We start from the raw sequence: 18,662 nt of genomic DNA, 5'->3' as shown, positions 1-18,662 counted from the left end.
AATATTCACATCCAGGTTGGAACACTTCGCTCAATGAAAGGTGGTATGTGTGCGGAAGGGATTATGGGAAACCCACATAAATCATCTTAAGTCAGATGCTTTTTATTTTATCATATTGTTTGTTTTGAGACAAGCTCTCACTTTGTTGCCCAGGCTGGAGTGGCACGATCATGGCTCACTGCAGCCTCGACCTCCCAGGCTCAAGGGATCCTCCCACCAGAGCCTCCCAAGTAGCTGGGACTACAAGTGCATGCCACCACAGCCCCACTAATTTTTGTATTTTTTGTAGAGATGGGCCCTCAATATGTTGCCCAGGCTGGCCTCAAACTGCTGGGCTCAAGTGATCCATCTGTCTTGGCCTCCGGAAGTATTAGAAGTACGTAAGTGAGGCTGGGCGCGGTGGCTCAAGCCTGTAATCCCAGCACTTTGGGGAGGGCCTAGGACGGGCGGGATCACGAGGTCGGATCGAGGGACTTGAGACATCCGGGGTAACACGGTGAACCCCGTCTCCTACTAAGAAATACGCAAAAACTAGCCCAGGCGAGGTGGCGGGGCGCCTGTAGGTTCCCAGCTACTCGGGGAGGGCTCAGGGCAGGGAGATGGGCGTGGAACCGGGAGGCGGAGGCTTGCAGTGAGGCCGAGATTGCACCACTCACTTTCCACGCCTGGGCGGAAAGAAGCCAGACTCCGTCTTTCAAAAAAAAAACAAAAAAAGAGTTACAGGCGTGAACCACCGTGCCTGTCGGATACTTTTTATTTTAGATGATAATTTTTCCTCCTTGAGTCTTGTTATATTGCAGGCACCTTTCATTTGAACTGTGTCTACATAACACACACAGACACACATACACACAGACACAGGACACACACTTGCCTAACACCTGTCTTTTAGGGATATCTACAGGTCAGAGCTGAGTTCAGTAGGGCAGTCACTATTCACATGTAGCTTATGGTAGTGTGAATTGAGATGTGCTGTAAATGTAAAATCCACACCACATTTCTAAGACTTTGTAGGAAAGGAGAATGTAAACTGTCTTATTAATAATTTTTAAATGTTGATTACATGCTGAAATATTTTGAGTATATTGGGGTAGATCAAATACATGGTTACAATGAATTTTACCTGTTCCTTTCTACTTTAAATGCATCTACTAGAAGATCAGAAGCCACATACATGGCTCACATTACTTTTCCATTGAACAGCACTGCTCTAGGAGGCCAACAGGTGCAGCAATGAGGTTGTCTGGGTTTGCTTTTGCTTTGGGGGCTCATCTACCTCCCTTTGGAGTGGTTTAAGTACAAACTAATGTTGAGCTGTGCCCATAGGGCTTAATTCCCACTCTGTGTGTAGCCACTGAATTTGGTCACAGATTTATTTGTTTTTGTTTTTTTTAGAGACAGGGTCTTGCTCTGTCACCCAGGATGGAGTGCAGTGGTGTCATCACATAGCTCACTGCAACCTCATCTCCTGGGCTCAATCAATCCTCCTGCTTCAGCCTCCTGAGTAGCTAGGACTGTAAGTGTGCACCACAAGATCCAGATTAATTTTTTTTTTTTTTTTTTTGTAGACGGAATCTCACTTTGTTGCTCAGGCTGGAGTGCAGTGGCACGACCTCGACTCAGTGCACCCTCCGTTTCCCAGGTTCAAGCAGTTCTCCTGTCTCAGCCTCCTGAGTAGCTGGGATTACAGGCACCCACCACCATACCTGGCTAATGTTTGTATTTTAATAGAGACGAGATTTCACCATGTTGGCCAGACGAGATTCCTGACCTCAGGTGATCTGCCCACCTCGGCCTTCCAAAGTGCTGGGATCACAGCCATGAGCCACCGCTCCCGACCTCATATTACTTTTTTAATTTTTTTGGAGCTGTAGGGTCTTGCTTTGTTGACCAGGCTGGTCTCAAATTCCTGGGCCTCAAGTGATCCTCCCACCTTGGCTTCCAAAAGTGCTGAGATTACAGATGTGAACCACCATGCCCAACTGCAAGTTTATTTTAAAATAAAATCTCTCCTCCCACTGTACCATAATATCACTTCATTATGTTAAATCTGGAAAACAGAAAAATTATTCTTAATTTAGTAAACTTTCTTTTTTTTTTTTTTTTTTTTTTTTTTTTTGAGACAGAGTCTCGCTCTGTCACCCAGGCTGGAGTGCAGTGGCCGGATCTCAGCTCACTGCAAGCTCCGCCTCCCAGGTTTACGCCATTCTCCTGCCTCAGCCTCCCAAGTAGCTGGGACTACAGGCGCCCGCCACCTCGCCCGGCTAGTTTTTTGTACTTTTTTTTTTAGTAGAGACGGGGTTTCACCGTGTTAGTCAGGATGGTCTCGATCTCCTGACCTTGTAATCTGCCCGTCTCGGCCTCCCAAAGTGCTGGGATTACAGGCTTGAGCCACCGCACCCGGCCTCTTTTTTTTTTTAACGTGGAGTTTTTGCTCCTGTTTCCCGGGCTGAAGTGCAGTGGCACGATCTCAGCTCACTGCAACCTCCCCCTCCCAGGTTCAAGGGATTCTCCTGCCTCAGCCTCCTGAGTAGCTGGGATTACAGGCACCCGCCACCATGCCCAGCTAAGTTTTTGTATTTTTAGTAGAGATGGGGTTTCATCATGTTGGCCAGGCTGGTCTTGATCTCCTGACCTCAGGTGATTCACCCGCCTCAGCCTCCCAGAGTGCTGGAATTATAGGCGTGAGCCACCACGCCCAGCCTAAACTTTCATTTTTTAAAAAAATAGAGACAAGGTCTTACTATGTTGCCCAGGCTGGTCTTGAACTCCTGAGCTCAGATGATCCCCCTGCCTCGGCCTCCCAAAGTGCTGGGATTACAAGCATGTGCCACCACACCCAGCCCATAATTTAGTAAATTTTCTTACTTAGTAAACTTTAGCTTAGTAAACTTTTTTTGTCACCAATTTGTGAGTGTTTTCAGATAGTGTCATAATGATACTATATCTGTATTTTATATAGCATTTTACAAATAATATTATGCATTAGCATTTTCATGTTTTACTCTGTGATATTCCATTAAACTACAGTCTCCTTAACTATTCTGCGTGACTCACTGAGGTTTTTTCCTAAGTATGTCTTTTTAAAAAAATAAATTAGTGTTGTTTTAGATAGTGGCGTGCATAACGCTTTCATCGTATTTTCCTTGGAATAATTGACAAGAAGAGGAATCACTGGTTCAATAGACAAAACATTTTTAAGAGTCTTAAGAACAATAGAGAATTAGAAACACTAATAAGCTTACTAGATAAACACTGGAAGCAATCAGAGTAAAGAACTAGACAAGGTCGTTACCCATCACTATTATTTCCCATTGCAGCTGGATTAAACAAAGAAAAAAGAAATCAGAATATAAACATTGGAACGCAGAGGTGTAATTGTCTTATTTGCAGTTAAGATTTCATTTTTGGAAAACACAAGAATTAAAAAAACTAGAATAAACGAGAATGCTGTAAGATGTGTAGTTTCAAAATTAACATACAGAAATCAAGTTTCCTTATATAGAAAACACAGTTGGAATAATGGAAGGAAAGACTACATTTACAACTGAAACAAGTAAGACCAAATGCCCAGGAATTCACGACTCACGTGCAAGACCCCTATGAAGAAAATTTACAGTGCTCCTGGGGGCATAGAGGATGAACTAAACTTATGGAAAGATTCTTGGATGTTCCATTCACATGAATGGATACACTTGATATCAGAATAGTCATTTCCTATAAATTATAATTGTCATGATCCCAATAAAAGCAATAGAATCTTTGGCAACACACAATTGGGTTCTAAAGTTCACAAGGACAAATTGACAGGCTCTTGCTTGTTTCTAGTCAGAAAATGCCTATAAAAATATGAATGATGCAAGGCACTGTGAAAGCACATTAATAATTAAGCTGGTATAATTCTGAGACATACATATAAAGTCTAGAAATAGACCTAAACAGTCATGGGTATTAGGCATCTGGTGAAGCTAGCATTTCAAACTAGTGGCAAAGACAGAGCAGGGACAGCTGGAAGCATTGGGGAAAAAATGGAGTTGGATTCAAACCGCAGCCCTTACACCAGGACCAATGCCAGGTGTATCCAAGACTTAAATGTGAAATGCACACACTAACCGTCATGGTGGCTGCTCCCACTTCCGTAAAATTTTACAAAGAAAAAAAAACAGCAGGAGATTTCTTTGCTCATATTGGACTGAGGGAGGGCTTTTGTTTTCTTTCTTTCCTTTTACCATAACGCAAAATCCAAAACTGTAAAAGTAAAGATAGATCCCTTCAAATACATAAAAATAAAATACTTTCGTGTGGCAAAACCACTACAAGAAAAGTAAAAAAAATCAAATGACTAACTGGGAAAAAATATTTGCATGTTACATCACAAAGGGCAAATTTCCCTGATACACAGAGCTTCTCCAAAATTGAAAAGATGAACAACCCAGTGGAAAAATGGGCTCACAGAAAAGCTTATACAAATGATTAAAAAAAAAAAAATGCAAGTTCAAACTACACGGAAACACAATCTTTCTCTTATTAGAATGGCAAAGATCCTAAGTTTGATCCACGCTATGGTGGTGACGGCATGGCGGGGAAAGCATTCTTCCGCCCTGCTTGTGGAGTGTTGACGGACCCCACCTCCAGGGAAGGCAGCATGCAGTATGGATGAACATGCACATACTCTTTGCCGCAGCAGTTCTCTAGAAATCTGCCCTGCTGGTATAGTCACACACTCATGAAATGGTGTGTGAAAAGGTTATTCACAGTAGCGTTTCTAAAGTAAAAGATGGAGAAAACTGAAAGGTTCAAACTAAAGAAATGATTACATAAATTATTGTACATTCACAGGTATTAGTTTGCCAGGGCTGCTGTAACAAAGTACCCCACACAATGTGGCTTAAATAGGAGAACGTTATTGTCTCACAGTTTTGGAGGCTGGATGTCTGAGATCAAGGTGTCAGCAAGGTTGGTTCTTTCTGAGGCTGTGAGGGAGAATCTGTTCCACGTTTTGTGCCTAGCTGCTGGTGGTTTGATGGAAATCCTTGGTGTTCCTTGGCTTGTGGACACATCACCCAATCTCTGCCTTTATCTTCACACCACGTTCTCACTGCATGCATGCGTATGTACAAATTTCCCCCTTTTTAAAGGAGACCAGTTATATTGGATTAGGGCCCACGCCAGCATGACCTCGACTTAACTAAATACATCTGCGATGACTCTGTTTCCAAATAAGGTCACATTAGAAAGTATCTGGGGTTAGGACTTCAACATATGAATTTTGGGGGAACACAGTTCAACTCATAAGAGCATGCAATGTACTACTTTCAGCCATAAAAAAGGAAGAGGGGCCTCTTTATAAAATGGTACGGGAAAATCTTCAAGATGTATATTAAGTAAAGAAATCAATGTGCCAAGCTATAATATGTTATAATTTGCACAAGAAAGGGTGAAATGAATGTGTACATATTTGTGTATGTTCATAAAAATATTCCTGAAAGTTTGTACCAGAAACCACCAACCTGGGCTGTCTGTGAGGAGGTACCTGGGTTGCTGGAAGAGAAGGGTGGGAAGGAGAATTTTCAGTGCATATCGTTTTTATACTCCTTGCATTTTGAACCACAAGAATATAGTATTTATTCAAAAATTATATGTAAACATAAATAATCCTAAATTGCATCAAATTGCATACAACTTCAAGAAGGAGTATTTCAATTTATAGAGCTTCCACCTATAAGTGAAAGCTCTTTACGCACTTACCTCCCCAGGACTGGGTTTTGGCAGGTTTGTTTTTTCTCTAAATTTGCAGGCAGCAAATAGTGTCTGGTGGTTTAATTTTCTTTAGTCTTCTGTCATGTGTGTTACCCAACTGAGTCATCTCTCCCAGAGACTGCCTGTCGTGTCCTTAGATCAAGTCTCGGTACCTTTTGTAGAGTTTGTGTCCATTGTGGGAACACATTCTTTATTAAAGAAGTTCACCTTTTGAATTGGCCATCAACTGCTGTTCTCTTTCCGGCTTGCCCTTTAGCACCAACAGTTTCCTTTCATGCCTGGAAACCTTACATGGATGTGTAAAATCTGCGTGACAGGGGGTGCTGTTGAGCTGGAAGGGACGTGGGATGAACCTGGAGAAACCTGTTACCAGCGGCTCCTAAGGGATAACCCATGGTCCCTGGGAAAAGGTCTAGAAGGAACAAGCAGCCTCCTACTGTTCTCATTTCTGGGTCCTGTGGAAAGGGAGGTGTCTATGTTAGAAGTCCCAACTGACACTTGCATCTAAAATGATAACCACAGCGAAAATTTTATGGGGCTTATTTTGTGCAAGCACTCTTCTAAATGCTTTAAATATATATATTGATATATTGAATCTTCTCAACAGCCCTTTGATGAAGGCACATATACCTGTTCTACAGAAGGGGAAACAGAGAGGGAAAGCAAATTGTCCCAGGACACACAGCTGGGTAGTTTTGAGGCTGGGATCTTTGACATCTTTGAAATGCTCTGCCCTGGGCACCTGCTGGTCCAAGCCCAGCTGCTTGTTCTCCTCGTGAAGATATATTCATCTCTGGTTGTTGTTCACAAGCCACAGAGTGCCAAGACCAAGCAGGAGGCTGTTAGGACGCCACCCATGCAGGCCTCTGCCAACCTGGCAGGAGGAGGAAGTTTTTGTTTTAAAAGAGAGAGAGCTGGACATCCTCTTGTACACATGGACTAACTCACAGTTTCATAAGACCTTGGGAATGGAGAAAGTCAAACGAGCTGTCGTTCCCTAACTTGGACAGAGAGTTCTTGAAAAATGGCACCTGCTCCAAGGTACTTTCTTGAATCTGTGTTGGGCTCTGGGTTTCTTATGGGACTGGGCAGTTGGGTCATCTTTGGTCTCTGCTCCCTCATCTGGAATATACGTAATAATATCTACTTCACAGAGTTGTTGTGAAAATTAAATTAGCATACGTAAGACACTTAGAACTTATATATATTGATATTTTGAATCTTGTCAATAACCCATTGATGACAGCACTGTATACATCCCCATTTTACAGATGGGGAACAGAGAGGGTAAGAACTGTCTAAGGACACACAGCTGGGCAGTCTTGAGGCTCAGATCTTATGTGCCATACAGCATGCACTATCTGAGTATTCATGATTGGTTTGCTGTGGTCACACTCCTGTAGGTACTGAGTCTTCCTGAGGGGAGTGGATCACCTTTCTCTGTCTCCCTGGGAAGCGGAAGATCTTGGGACGGGATCTGAGGACTTGAAAAGTGCAGCCTTAGCTGGGTCAGTGGTGACCCCTCCCTCTCTCTGGGTCTGGCTCTCTCAGAGTCCAGAGAAGCACTCAGGGAGCAGGTCAGGAGTTGGCAGGGAGTGCCCTGTAGGGGCCCCACGAGACTGCTCAGGGCCTGTGGGTGTGGAAGGTAGCCTGTGGCAGGTTATCCTCCGAACAGTAATACTTCTGAAGCATGAAGGTCTGGTCGTGGCTGGGCTAAGGAAAACGTACAAGAAAGGCTTACGTTCATATCAGCCTGTGTGGTGGGCACCAGGGTCCCTAGAACTTTGCCAATAATCTTTCTGTACAATGCACTGTTACTAAACTGGAGGTGACAGCAGTGTAGACACACACACACAATCTGGACTGGCCCTGGAGAACACATGGAGTATCTCAAAGACCAAGAGATGCTAGAAAAGTGCAATGGTTTAATCAGGATAGTTAGACAAGGTTGCAGTAACAAATACACCCTCCCTCCCAGTGGCCTAAAACAAGAAGGTCCATTTGTTCTTCACGTAAACTTCCTTGTAAGTCAGTTTGCCCTCTTCCATCCTGCAGCCATAATATCTGGAATGTGTGGCCTTCAGAACTGCCACTGTAGAGAAGGCTGGAAGAGCCCATGGGATGTCTGAGGGCCCAGACGTGTGTTACGCCATTTAAAACCTCCTCTCCTTGACCAGGACCAGGTCACACAGCTCTGTTCTAACTGCAAAGGAGGCCGGGGCTTAGAGGATCTCGTGGACATTTGGTGAATACTGGCAGTCTTGCCAGTCAGGAAACTTCAAAAAGGGGAAAAGGCACCCTGTGGCCACACTCCACTCTGGTCCACAAGCTGGCATCATTCAACGACGTGGCCAATGTGGCCTCATTTGTTGCATGAGCTGGTAAAACCCATATTCAGGTTATACAGGAATCCTTCATTAAAGTTTAGAGGTCCTTTCTCCTCCAAGGCCCAGTTCTGTTTTTCTAAAATTAATTTAAAAATATGTTTCCCTTTGATCTTTTAATTAGTGAACTATTACCATACAACAAATTGCCCCCAAAACTTGGTGGCTTAAAACAACAAACATTTATTATCCCACATGGAGATAGGGCTAGGAATTTGAAAGCATATTAACTGAGTAGCTGTGACTCAGGTCTTTTATGAGACTGTAGTGAAGATGTGGACTGGGGTTGCAGTCATTTGGAGAAATACCCCAGTTGGAGTTGGAGGATTTGCTTCCAAATTGGCTCGCTCCTGTGGCTGCTGGTGGGAGGCCTCAGTTTCTCATAGTATAGGCCCCTCCACGGGCCTGCTTGCGTGTCCTCTTGGCATGACAAGTGATCCAAGAGAGAGGGCAACACAGGACCGTGGTGCTTTTATGCCCTAGTCTCTAAAGTTACACACCATCACTTTTGCCATATGTTACTCTAGTAGAAGCAAATCACTAAGTCCAGCCCACACTCAAGGAAAGGGGGCCTAAACTCCATCTCTTGAAAGCAGGAATATAAAAGAATTTGTGGACATATTTTAAAACTACAACGATCTCCCTTGAATTTATTTTAGAACACCTGAGTTTCCCTCTCCTGTGAAGAACTGATTGCCCCATTACCATTTACTCATTTAACTTCTCCAATGATTTGAACTACTTTATTGTATTAAATCATCATCTACAAAAGGGCTTGTCATGGACCACCTATTTAGTTACATTGATCTGTCTGGCTTTTGTCATGTCGAAATACATTTAATTTTTTCAGAGGTCATAAAACTTTAAGCCAGACCACAAGTTCCCTAGTAGCATAGCCTCTAGTCATACAAGGGATTATATTAAGTTGTATTAAGTGCAGGGTCTTAGCACACTACGAAGTGTACATTATGAAGTTGTACGGCCCTTGAGGGCAGTAGCAACTCGACTGACAGAGGCTCTGCCCCAAGCCAGGCAGTGATCATGCCGAGGGTCAGGCCAACCAGGGTGTGTGTGTGTGGCGGGGTGGCGGGGAGGGGTGCTGGGGTACCAAGAATGGCAGCCGAACTGCATCATTTGTTAGAGATCGAAAACTCTAGGCTTGCAGGACTTTACTTCACAGGTGTAGGCACAATCTGATGGAAAGTTTGAATCCTGAAAACAGCAATATTTCATCTGTGTCTCATAGAGATGGCCCCTGGCACAGACCTAGACAGGGCACAGCATGGGGCACTTGGTTAGTGGATGGGTTGTTGGGACAGGGAGGTGGCACAGGGTCACCTGAGCACATCCAGGACACCTGCCAGAGCCAGCCGTGTGAGGCTTTCAACTGTGGCGGGGGCACCTGCTGTGCTGAATGGCTGGCTCGCCTCTGGGATTTGGGAGGAAAACGCCACCAAGATGGATGCTGTTTCAAGACCTCCACCCTCCACTGGGGGAAGTTTCAATTCAGCTGTGGCCATGGGGTCCACAGCAAGACACCCTCCCACCCCATGAGACACAGAAGGAGGAAGAAGGAGGCTGCCATATGGGAATTAAAATATAAAGCTCCAGGCATAATACAATCAGCTCCTGACAAAGTAAGGCAAGAGACTGTCTCTACACATGTGGTTAAGTTATGCTCAGCCCTGACCCACAGCCGAAAGAGCAGGACTGGTTCGGGATTTCGGTTTGTCACCTGTGGCTGACGCTGTTGTCTCGCTTCCCGGTAGCTACCCCACTTCTCTTCTATTTGACTGACAGAGCCCCAGAATTACTTGGGGCAGCAATACGCCCAGGCCAATCAGAATTGATGTAAGATGGCCAAGCACAGCAACTCCCACTCTCCTTTCCTGGATACTCAGTTTCCCCGCTTGCAGCTAAAGGAGGCCAGGTGACCTGTTTGGGCCATTGGGATGTGTGGGGAACTCTGGTATGAGCTTTGGGAAAGATTTTAAGGTAAAAAAGAAACCCAGGCTGGACATGGTGGCTTACTTTGGGAGGCCGAGGCAGGAGGATCTCTTCAGCTCAGGAATTCAAGACCAGCCTGGGCAACATGGTGAAACCCCTTCTCTACCAAAAATACCAAACAAAACAAAACAAAACAAAAAAATAGCCAAGCATGGTGGCGAGTGCCTGTGGTCCCAAATACTTGGGAAGTTGAGGTGGAAGGATCACTTGAGCCTGGGAAGTGAAGGTTGCAGTGAGCCGAGATTGCACCACTGCACTCCAGCCTGGGTGACAGAATCAGACCCTCTCTCTCTCTCTCAAAAAAAAAGTAAAAAACAAACAAACAAACAAAAGAACACAGAGAAGAGCTGGCTGGTACTCCCTATTCCCGTGTCCTCCTGTGTGATGCCTGGGTCCACTCCGGTCTTGTAACCATGAAGCAACACCCAGGAGGCCCTGAAGGCGGATGGCTGATGAGGGCAGAGTAGGTAGACGGGTGTGTTGGTTAATTTGGTGTCAACCTGATGGGCCACAGGGTGCCCACATCTTTGGGCAACATTCTTCTGGTGTTTCTGTGGGGGTGTTTTGTATGAGACTGGGGGACCGAGGAAATCAGATTGTTGCTCCTCATGTGGGTGGCCTCATCCATTCAGACGAAGGTCTGAGAAGAACACAAACCTGATACGCCAAGTAAGAGGGAACTCCCCCGCCTAGCAGCCTTCAAACTAGGGCACTGGCTATTTCACTCAGCCCGCAGACAGGAACTAAACCATCTGCTCTCCTGGGTCTCCAGCTTGCTGACTCACCCTGTAGATCTTGAGGCTTGCTGCTTTTATAATTGCGTGAGCCAATTCCTTAAATAAACCAGTCTCTATCTCTGTATGGTTCTCTTTCACCAGAGAATCCTGACTAACACATGGTGTCAGCCTAGGTCTTAACTGACCCCATTGGTCTGGTTCAGCAGCCCTGACCTGCCTGAAATCCTGGCCTCACGCGATCCTCCAGCTTCAGCCTACCGAGTAGCTGGGACTACAGACTGAAACTTTAAGGAAGCAGGTAGATCCCCAAACCAACCTCTTTCCTGAAAACAGGAAACTCACAGCAACCAATTGGAAAGACCTCAGTTTACCTGAGTCAGCATCATGAAGAAGTCCCCTGTGCTTTAACTTACAAGAAAATAACCTGAAGTAACCTGATATTAACCAATCTGATTTTTTTCTATTGTTCTGTTTCCTCGGTCCCACCTTACAAAGCCCACAGTTCTGCCATTGCCCAGTGGGAGCTCTCCTTCTATTTTGAAGAATAGAGGCTTCCCTGATTCATAAAAGCCAATTAGATCTTAAACCAAATTTGTGTAATTTTGTCTTTTGACAGTACCTAAGAGTGTATCTGCCATAAACTTCTCAAGGAATTATGTTAGCTTCTGAGAAACAACAGCTTGCTGAAAACAGGGAGGTAGCAAGCATGAGAGTAATGTGGAAAAATCTCGCACGAAAAGAAAGAACAGGATAAAAAGCTGAATATGCTGTAAACAATGTACGTATTTAAAAGATACACGGAAACCATTCTGAACCTTTGAACAAAAAAGGCGACAAAGAAATTTATCAAAGTGTTGATCAGTTGCTTCTAGTTGGTAGGATTTAAATATTTCAGTCTGTTTGCTTTTTATATCTTTTATAAATAAAGCCCTCTCCACTCCTGTGTGGCTGGCATGGAAGAATGCATGTGGACTTAAAGAACGCCCTCTTCTTATGCCTCCTTCCCGTCCTGCATTTCGTCTGACCACGAATTCAGCTTCCCAGTAACCAAGGAAAGCAGAAGAGAGATGCCTGTGTGGAGATTTCAGTCATGATACACAGGATTACTGGCTGTGAGTGAGTGAGCCAGCATATGTGTTGAGCAGTCAGCTGTGAGTCTGGGTAGCGTGTCTGGTAAGGCAAACAGACGGAGTTTCTGCCGTCTTGTGGCAGAGTCCCTTGGCGGGGCTGGCAGGACTCAGAAACAGGGGAAGGCACATACCAACATCTCCACTAACTCACTGAGCCCAGCCTCTGCTAGAAACAGAGGAAGGCACATACCAACATCCCCACTAACTCACTGAGCCCAGCCTCTGCTAAAAACAAGGGAAGGCACATACCAACATCCCCACTAACTCACTGAGCTCAGCCTCTGCTAGGTGCCTGCTGTGTCAAGTAGGGGACTTGGCACATTATACCTACCTCACTTAATCTCTGGGACAACACTGTGAGGCCAACGCTGTTGGCAGAAAGAGCAGGGGAGTCCACATGTGACTGTGATGACCAGAAGCCCCTCACCAACAGCAGAGGTGCAGACAGGGGTGAAAACAAAGACGGAATGTTCACAGGAATGTTAACGCTACAGAAATAAAAGTGTTGGAAGAGGCTGGGTGCAGTGGCTCACATCTTTAATCCCAGCACTTTGGGAGGCCGAGGCAGGTGGATCATCTGAGGTCAGGAGTTTGAGACCAGCCTGACCAACATGGAGAAACCCCATCTCTACTAAAAAAATACAAAATTAGCCGGGTGTGGTGGCGCATGCCTGTAATCCCAGCTGCTCAGGAAGCTGAGGCAGGAGAATCACTTGAATCCAGGAGGTGGAGGTTGTGGTGAGTCAAGATCACGCCATTACACTCCAGCCTGGGCATAAGAGCAAAACTCTGTCTCAAAAAAAAAAAACTCTTTNCCAACGCTGTTGGCAGAAAGAGCAGGGGAGTCCACATGTGACTGTGATGACCAGAAGCCCCTCACCAACAGCAGAGGTGCAGACAGGGGTGAAAAACAAAGACGGAATGTTCACAGGAATGTTAACGCTACAGAAATAAAAAGTGTTGGAAGAGGCTGGGTGCAGTGGCTCACATCTTTAATCCCAGCACTTTGGGAGGCCGAGGCAGGTGGATCATCTGAGGTCAGGAGTTTGAGACCAGCCTGACCAACATGGAGAAACCCCATCTCTACTAAAAAAATACAAAAATTAGCCGGGTGTGGTGGCGCATGCCTGTAATCCCAGCTGCTCAGGAAGCTGAGGCAGGAGAATCACTTGAATCCAGGAGGTGGAGGTTGTGGTGAGTCAAGATCACGCCATTACACTCCAGCCTGGGCATAAGAGCAAAACTCTGTCTCAAAAAAAAAAAAAAAAAAAAAGTGTTGGGAGAATGGACAGAAGCATCTGGGGAAGACTTTGCAGGTGAAAACGGCAGAACTCTCACTACATGACAACTTTGGTCAGCGCTGAGAAAACTGACCAAACTCTAGCATGGCTTCTAACAGCATAAGACCATGTCCCTCAGATAAAACCAGCGCTCCTTAAAGTGCCTGCCTGAGAAAGTTCAATGTGCCAGGAAATGACTATTTGTCTTAGCTAAGATACATCTGGTGACAGGCCCTTGGACTCCCTTTCTTAAAGAATTTACTAAAAAGGCTTACAGTTTTAAATACAGTCATGCATCATGTAATGGCAGGAATACATTCTGAGAAATGTGTTGTTAGATGATTTTGTCATTGTGTGAACATTGTAGAGTGTGCTTACACAAACCAAGATGGCACAGCCAGTTACACACCCAGGCTGTATGATACAGCCTATTGCTCCTGGGCTGCAAACCTGTACAGCATGTGACTGCACTGCATACTGTAGGCACTGAATACTGTAGGCAATATGATGCTAAGTTTTGTGTATCTAAACATATCCAAACATAGAAAAGATACAGTAAAAATATGATATAAAAGATTTAAAAAAGGTACACCAATATAGGGCATTTACCCTAAATGGAGCTGTGGCTACTGGCTGGTACAGTGTTAGGTGTACCTAAAGTATTTGCTGATGCCTGCCTCTCTGCCTCTGAGGTTTTTCTGGTACAGACGCTACTGTAGTCAGCTGGCAGTGATGAAGGCCAGACATTCAGTAAATTTTGAAGGGGCTGTGGGATCTTGCCTGCCACTGGAGCAGGTCAGAAGGATCAAACTATGGGTACTGACCTGGATTTAGAGGCTTTGGGGGTATGCCTAATGCTTGGTTTTATTGTTGGGGCCAAATGTTAGGGAACAAGGCAGAACCCTATGTTCACTTACATTTCTCCCCCAAGTGCATGGTATCTCTCTCTGGGGGAGAAGTGATTCAGGTAATTAAAACTGTCCTTTCTACCCTCTCCAGTGCATCTTTTCTTATTATGTTACAACCATATACTCTGATCTCTCACCTGGGCTCCTTAGCTCTCATGAAGGTATTTATGTATGTTGCTAGTCATTCCAGGTGATGTTTCTGCGGTGAGACAACAGCTAAGTAGTTCTATTTTGCCATCTTGCTCTGTCCTTCATCCTCCTCTGTTTCTTCAGAGATAAATTATGTGTATTTGAGGTTTACAACACAGCATTATGGGATGCATATAGATAGTAAAGTAGTTACACTAGCGAAGCAGATTAACATATTTATCATTTCAGAGAGTTACTTTGTATTTTTGTAATAAGAGCAGCTAAAATATGCTTATTTAACAAGAATTCCTAATACAATACAATTTTACTACTTGACTTCTTATATTGTATATTAGACCTCTAGACATTCATTCTACATATCACCTACTTTTTATCCTTTGATCTACATCTCCGCATTTCCTCCCCCTCCCTCAGCCATGATAACCACTGTCAGTTCTTTTCTGTGTTTTCAGATTTTTTAATATTCCACATATAAATGAGATCATGTAATGTTTTCCTTGTTTTAATTTTTAATGGAGTTTATTGTTGATTCTTGTGACTTGTTAATTAGCATGATGAATGCTGGAAATTAGCTCTTTTTATAAAAAATAGTCACACTCTGTTGCCCAGGCTGGAGTGTGGTGGCATGATCAGAGCTCATTGTAACAAACTGGGTTCAAACAATCCTCTTGCCTCAGTTCCTGAGTAGCTATGACTACATGATGTTATGGGACTACAGGCATGTGCCACCACACCTGGCTAATTAAAACAAAATTTTTTTTTTCTAGAGACAGGGTCTTGCTATATTGCCCAGGCTGCTCTTGAACTCCTGGCCTCAAGCAATTCTCTTGCATCAGACTCCCAAAGTCCTGGGACTACAAGCCTGAGCCACTGCACCCAGTCACATTTTCCTTTCTGTGTCTGGATTATTCAGTTAGCATAACGTCCTCCAGGTCCATACATGTTGTAGCACGTGGCAGGATCTTCTCTTCTAAGGCTGAAAAATATTCCATTATGTACATATATCATATTTATGTATTTGTTTTTCTATGGCATTTACATTGTTTCCATATTTTGGCTATTGTAAATAATGCTGCCATAAACATAAGAGTGTAAATATCTTTACAAGGTGGTAAAGAAGAGGGACTGCTGGGTGATATAGTGTATTAATCCATTCTCACACTGCTAATAAAGACATACCCGAGACTGGGTAATGTATAAAGGAAAGAGGTTTAATTGACTCACAGTTCCACAGGGCTGGGGAGGCCTCAGGAAACTTACAGTCATGCCCAAAGGGGAAGCAAACACATCCTTTACATGGCGGCAGCAAGGAGAAGTGCCAAGCAAAAGGGGGAAAGCACCTTTATAAAACCATCAGATCTTGTGAAAATTTACTTACTATCAGGAAAACAGGTCACCACCCCCATGATTCGATTACCTCCCCCCAGGTCCCTACCACGACATGTGGGGACTACCGGAACTGCAATTCAAGATGAGATTTGGGTGGGGACACAGCCCAACCATATCATATGGCATTTCAATTTTTAACTTTTTAGGAAGCTTTATTTATTTATTTAGATGGGATCTCACTCTGTCACCCAGGCTGGAGTGCAGTGGCATGATCTCAGCTCACTGCAACCTCTGCCTCCCAGGCTCAAACGATCCTGCCACCTCAGCCTGCCAAGTAGCTGGGACCACAGGCATGCACCACCACACCTGGCTAATCTTCTGTATTTTTGGTAGAGATGGGGTTTTGCCATGTTGCCCAGACTGGTCTCTAACTCCTGAGCTCAAGTGATCCACCTGCCTCGGCTTCCCAAAATGCCAAGATAACAGGTGTGAGCCACTGTGCCCAGTCAGCAACCTTTATAATGTTTTCCATAACGGCTGTATCAACCTACACTCCTACCAAATATTGTGCAGGGGTTCCCTGGTCTCCATACCTTTGCCAACATTTGTTATCTTTTGTCTTTTAGGTCCTAGCTATTCTAATATGGGTGTGGTGATATCTCATAGTGGTTCTGATTTGCATTTGCCTTATGATTAGTGATGTTGATCACATTTTTATATACCTGTTGGCCATTTTGTGACTTCTTTGGTGAAATGTCTGTTCCAGTCCTTTGCCCATTTTTAATTGGGTTATTTATTTTTCTGCTATTGAGTTTTAATTGTTCTTTATAAATTTTACCCCTTATCAGATATGTGGTTGCAATTGTTTTCTCAAAGTTTATAGGTTGTCTTTTCTCTTTGTTGATTGTTTCCTTTGGTGTGCAGAAGCATTTTAGTTTGAGGTGGTACCATTTATATATTTTTATTACTGTATTTGAGAGTTTTTGAGGTGATATCCAAATTATTGCCACGGCCAATGTTGAGGAGCTTTCCCTCTGTGTTCTCTTCTACGAGTTGTATGGTGTCAGGTTTCATACTTATGTCTTTTATCCATTTTGGGTTGATTTTTGAGCTTGGCATGAGATAAGAATCTAATTGTATTCCTTTGCATGTGTAAATCCAGTTTTCCCAGCACCTTTTATTGGAGATGCTATCTGTTCCTCATTGTGTCCTCTTGTGCCATTGTCAAAAATTAGTTGACCATAGATGTTTGGATTTATTTGTGGGCTCTCTTCTCTGTTCCACTGGTCTGCATGTCTTTTTTTTATACCAGCACAATACTGTTTTTATTACTGTAGCTTTATAATACAATTTTAAATTAGGAAGTGTAAAGCCATCAGATTTGTTTGTCTTTCTCAGTACTGCTTTTGCTATTTGGGTTATTTTGGCTCCATATAGATTTTAGAATTGTTTTTTCTATTTCCATAAAAAATGCCCTTGGAATTTTGATAGAGATTGCATTAAATCTGTATATTGCTTTGAGTAGTATGGACATTTAAACAATATTAATTCTTCCCATTCATTAAGACAGAATATCTATCAATTCATTTTTGTCTTCTTCAATTTCCTTCATTAATGTTTTAAAATTTTCTGAAGACAAATCTTTCATCCCCTTGTTAAATTTATTCCCTTGTTAAATTTATTCCTAGGTATTTTTTGATGCTATTGTAATAGCATTTTTTCTTAATTTCTTCTTCAAATTTTTTTTGTTAGTCTATATAATTGCTACTGATTTTTATGTTAATTTTGTATCCTAAAACTCTACTGAATTCATTTATTAGCTCTAGTTTTTGTGTGTGTGTAATCTTTACAATTTTCTACACATAGGATCATGCTATCTGCAAATAGAGATAGTTTTACATCTTTTTGATTCGGATGCCCTTTATTTCTTTTTCTCATTTGATTGGTCTTGCTAATATTTCTAGTGCTATTCTGAGTAAAAGTGGTGAGAGTGGACATTTATGTCTTGTTCTGTATCACAGAGGAAAAGCTTTTAGTTTCACCCCATTGATTACAGTGTTAGCTATGGGCTTTTTTTTTATAAATGACATTTATTATGTAGAGGAATTTTAGTTTTTTTCACTATTATACTTTAAGTTCTAGGGTACATGTATACAACGTGCAGGTTTGTTACATAGGTATACATGTGCCATGTTGGTTTGCTGCACCCATCAACTAATCATTTACATTAGGTAGTTCTCCTAATGCTATCCCTCCCCAAGCCCCTCAACCCCCAACAGGCCCCAGTGTGCGATGTTCCCCTCCCCATGTCCATGTGTTCTCCTTGTTCAACTCCCACCTATGAGTGAGAACATGTGGTGTTTGGTTTTCTGTCCTTGTGATAATTTGCTTAGAATGATGGTTTCCAGCTTCATCCATGTCCCTGCAAAGGACATGAAATCATACTTTAAATAGCTGCATAGTGTTCCATGGTGTATATGTGCCACATTTTCTTAATCCAGTCTATCATTGATGGACATTTGGGTTAGTTCCAAGTCTTTTGCTATTGTGAATAGTGCCGCAATAAACATACGTGTGCATGTGTCTCTATAGTAGCATGATTTATAATCCTTTGGGTATATACCCAGTAATGAGATTGCTGGGTCAAATGGTATTTCTAGTTCTATATCCTTGAAGAATCACCACACTGTCTTCCACAATGGTTGAACTAACTTATACTCCCACCAACAGTGTAAAAGTGTTCCTATTTCTCCACATTCTCTCCAGCATCTGATGTTTCCTGACTTTTTAATGATCACCATTCTAACTGGTGTGAGATGATATCTCATTGTGGTTTTTATTGGCATTTCTCTGATGACAAGTGATAGTGAGCATTTTTTCATATGTCTGTTGGTTGCACGGATGTCTTCTTTTGAGAAGTGTCTGTTTATGTCCTTTGCCCACCTTTTGATGGGGTTATTTGTTTTTTTTTTTTTTT

This window comes from Rhinopithecus bieti, unplaced genomic scaffold (genome assembly GCF_001698545.2).
Source record: "Rhinopithecus bieti isolate Rb0 unplaced genomic scaffold, ASM169854v2 scaffold_33891, whole genome shotgun sequence".
Lineage (NCBI taxonomy): Eukaryota > Metazoa > Chordata > Mammalia > Primates > Cercopithecidae > Rhinopithecus > Rhinopithecus bieti.
This window is presented reverse-complemented; position numbering follows the sequence as displayed.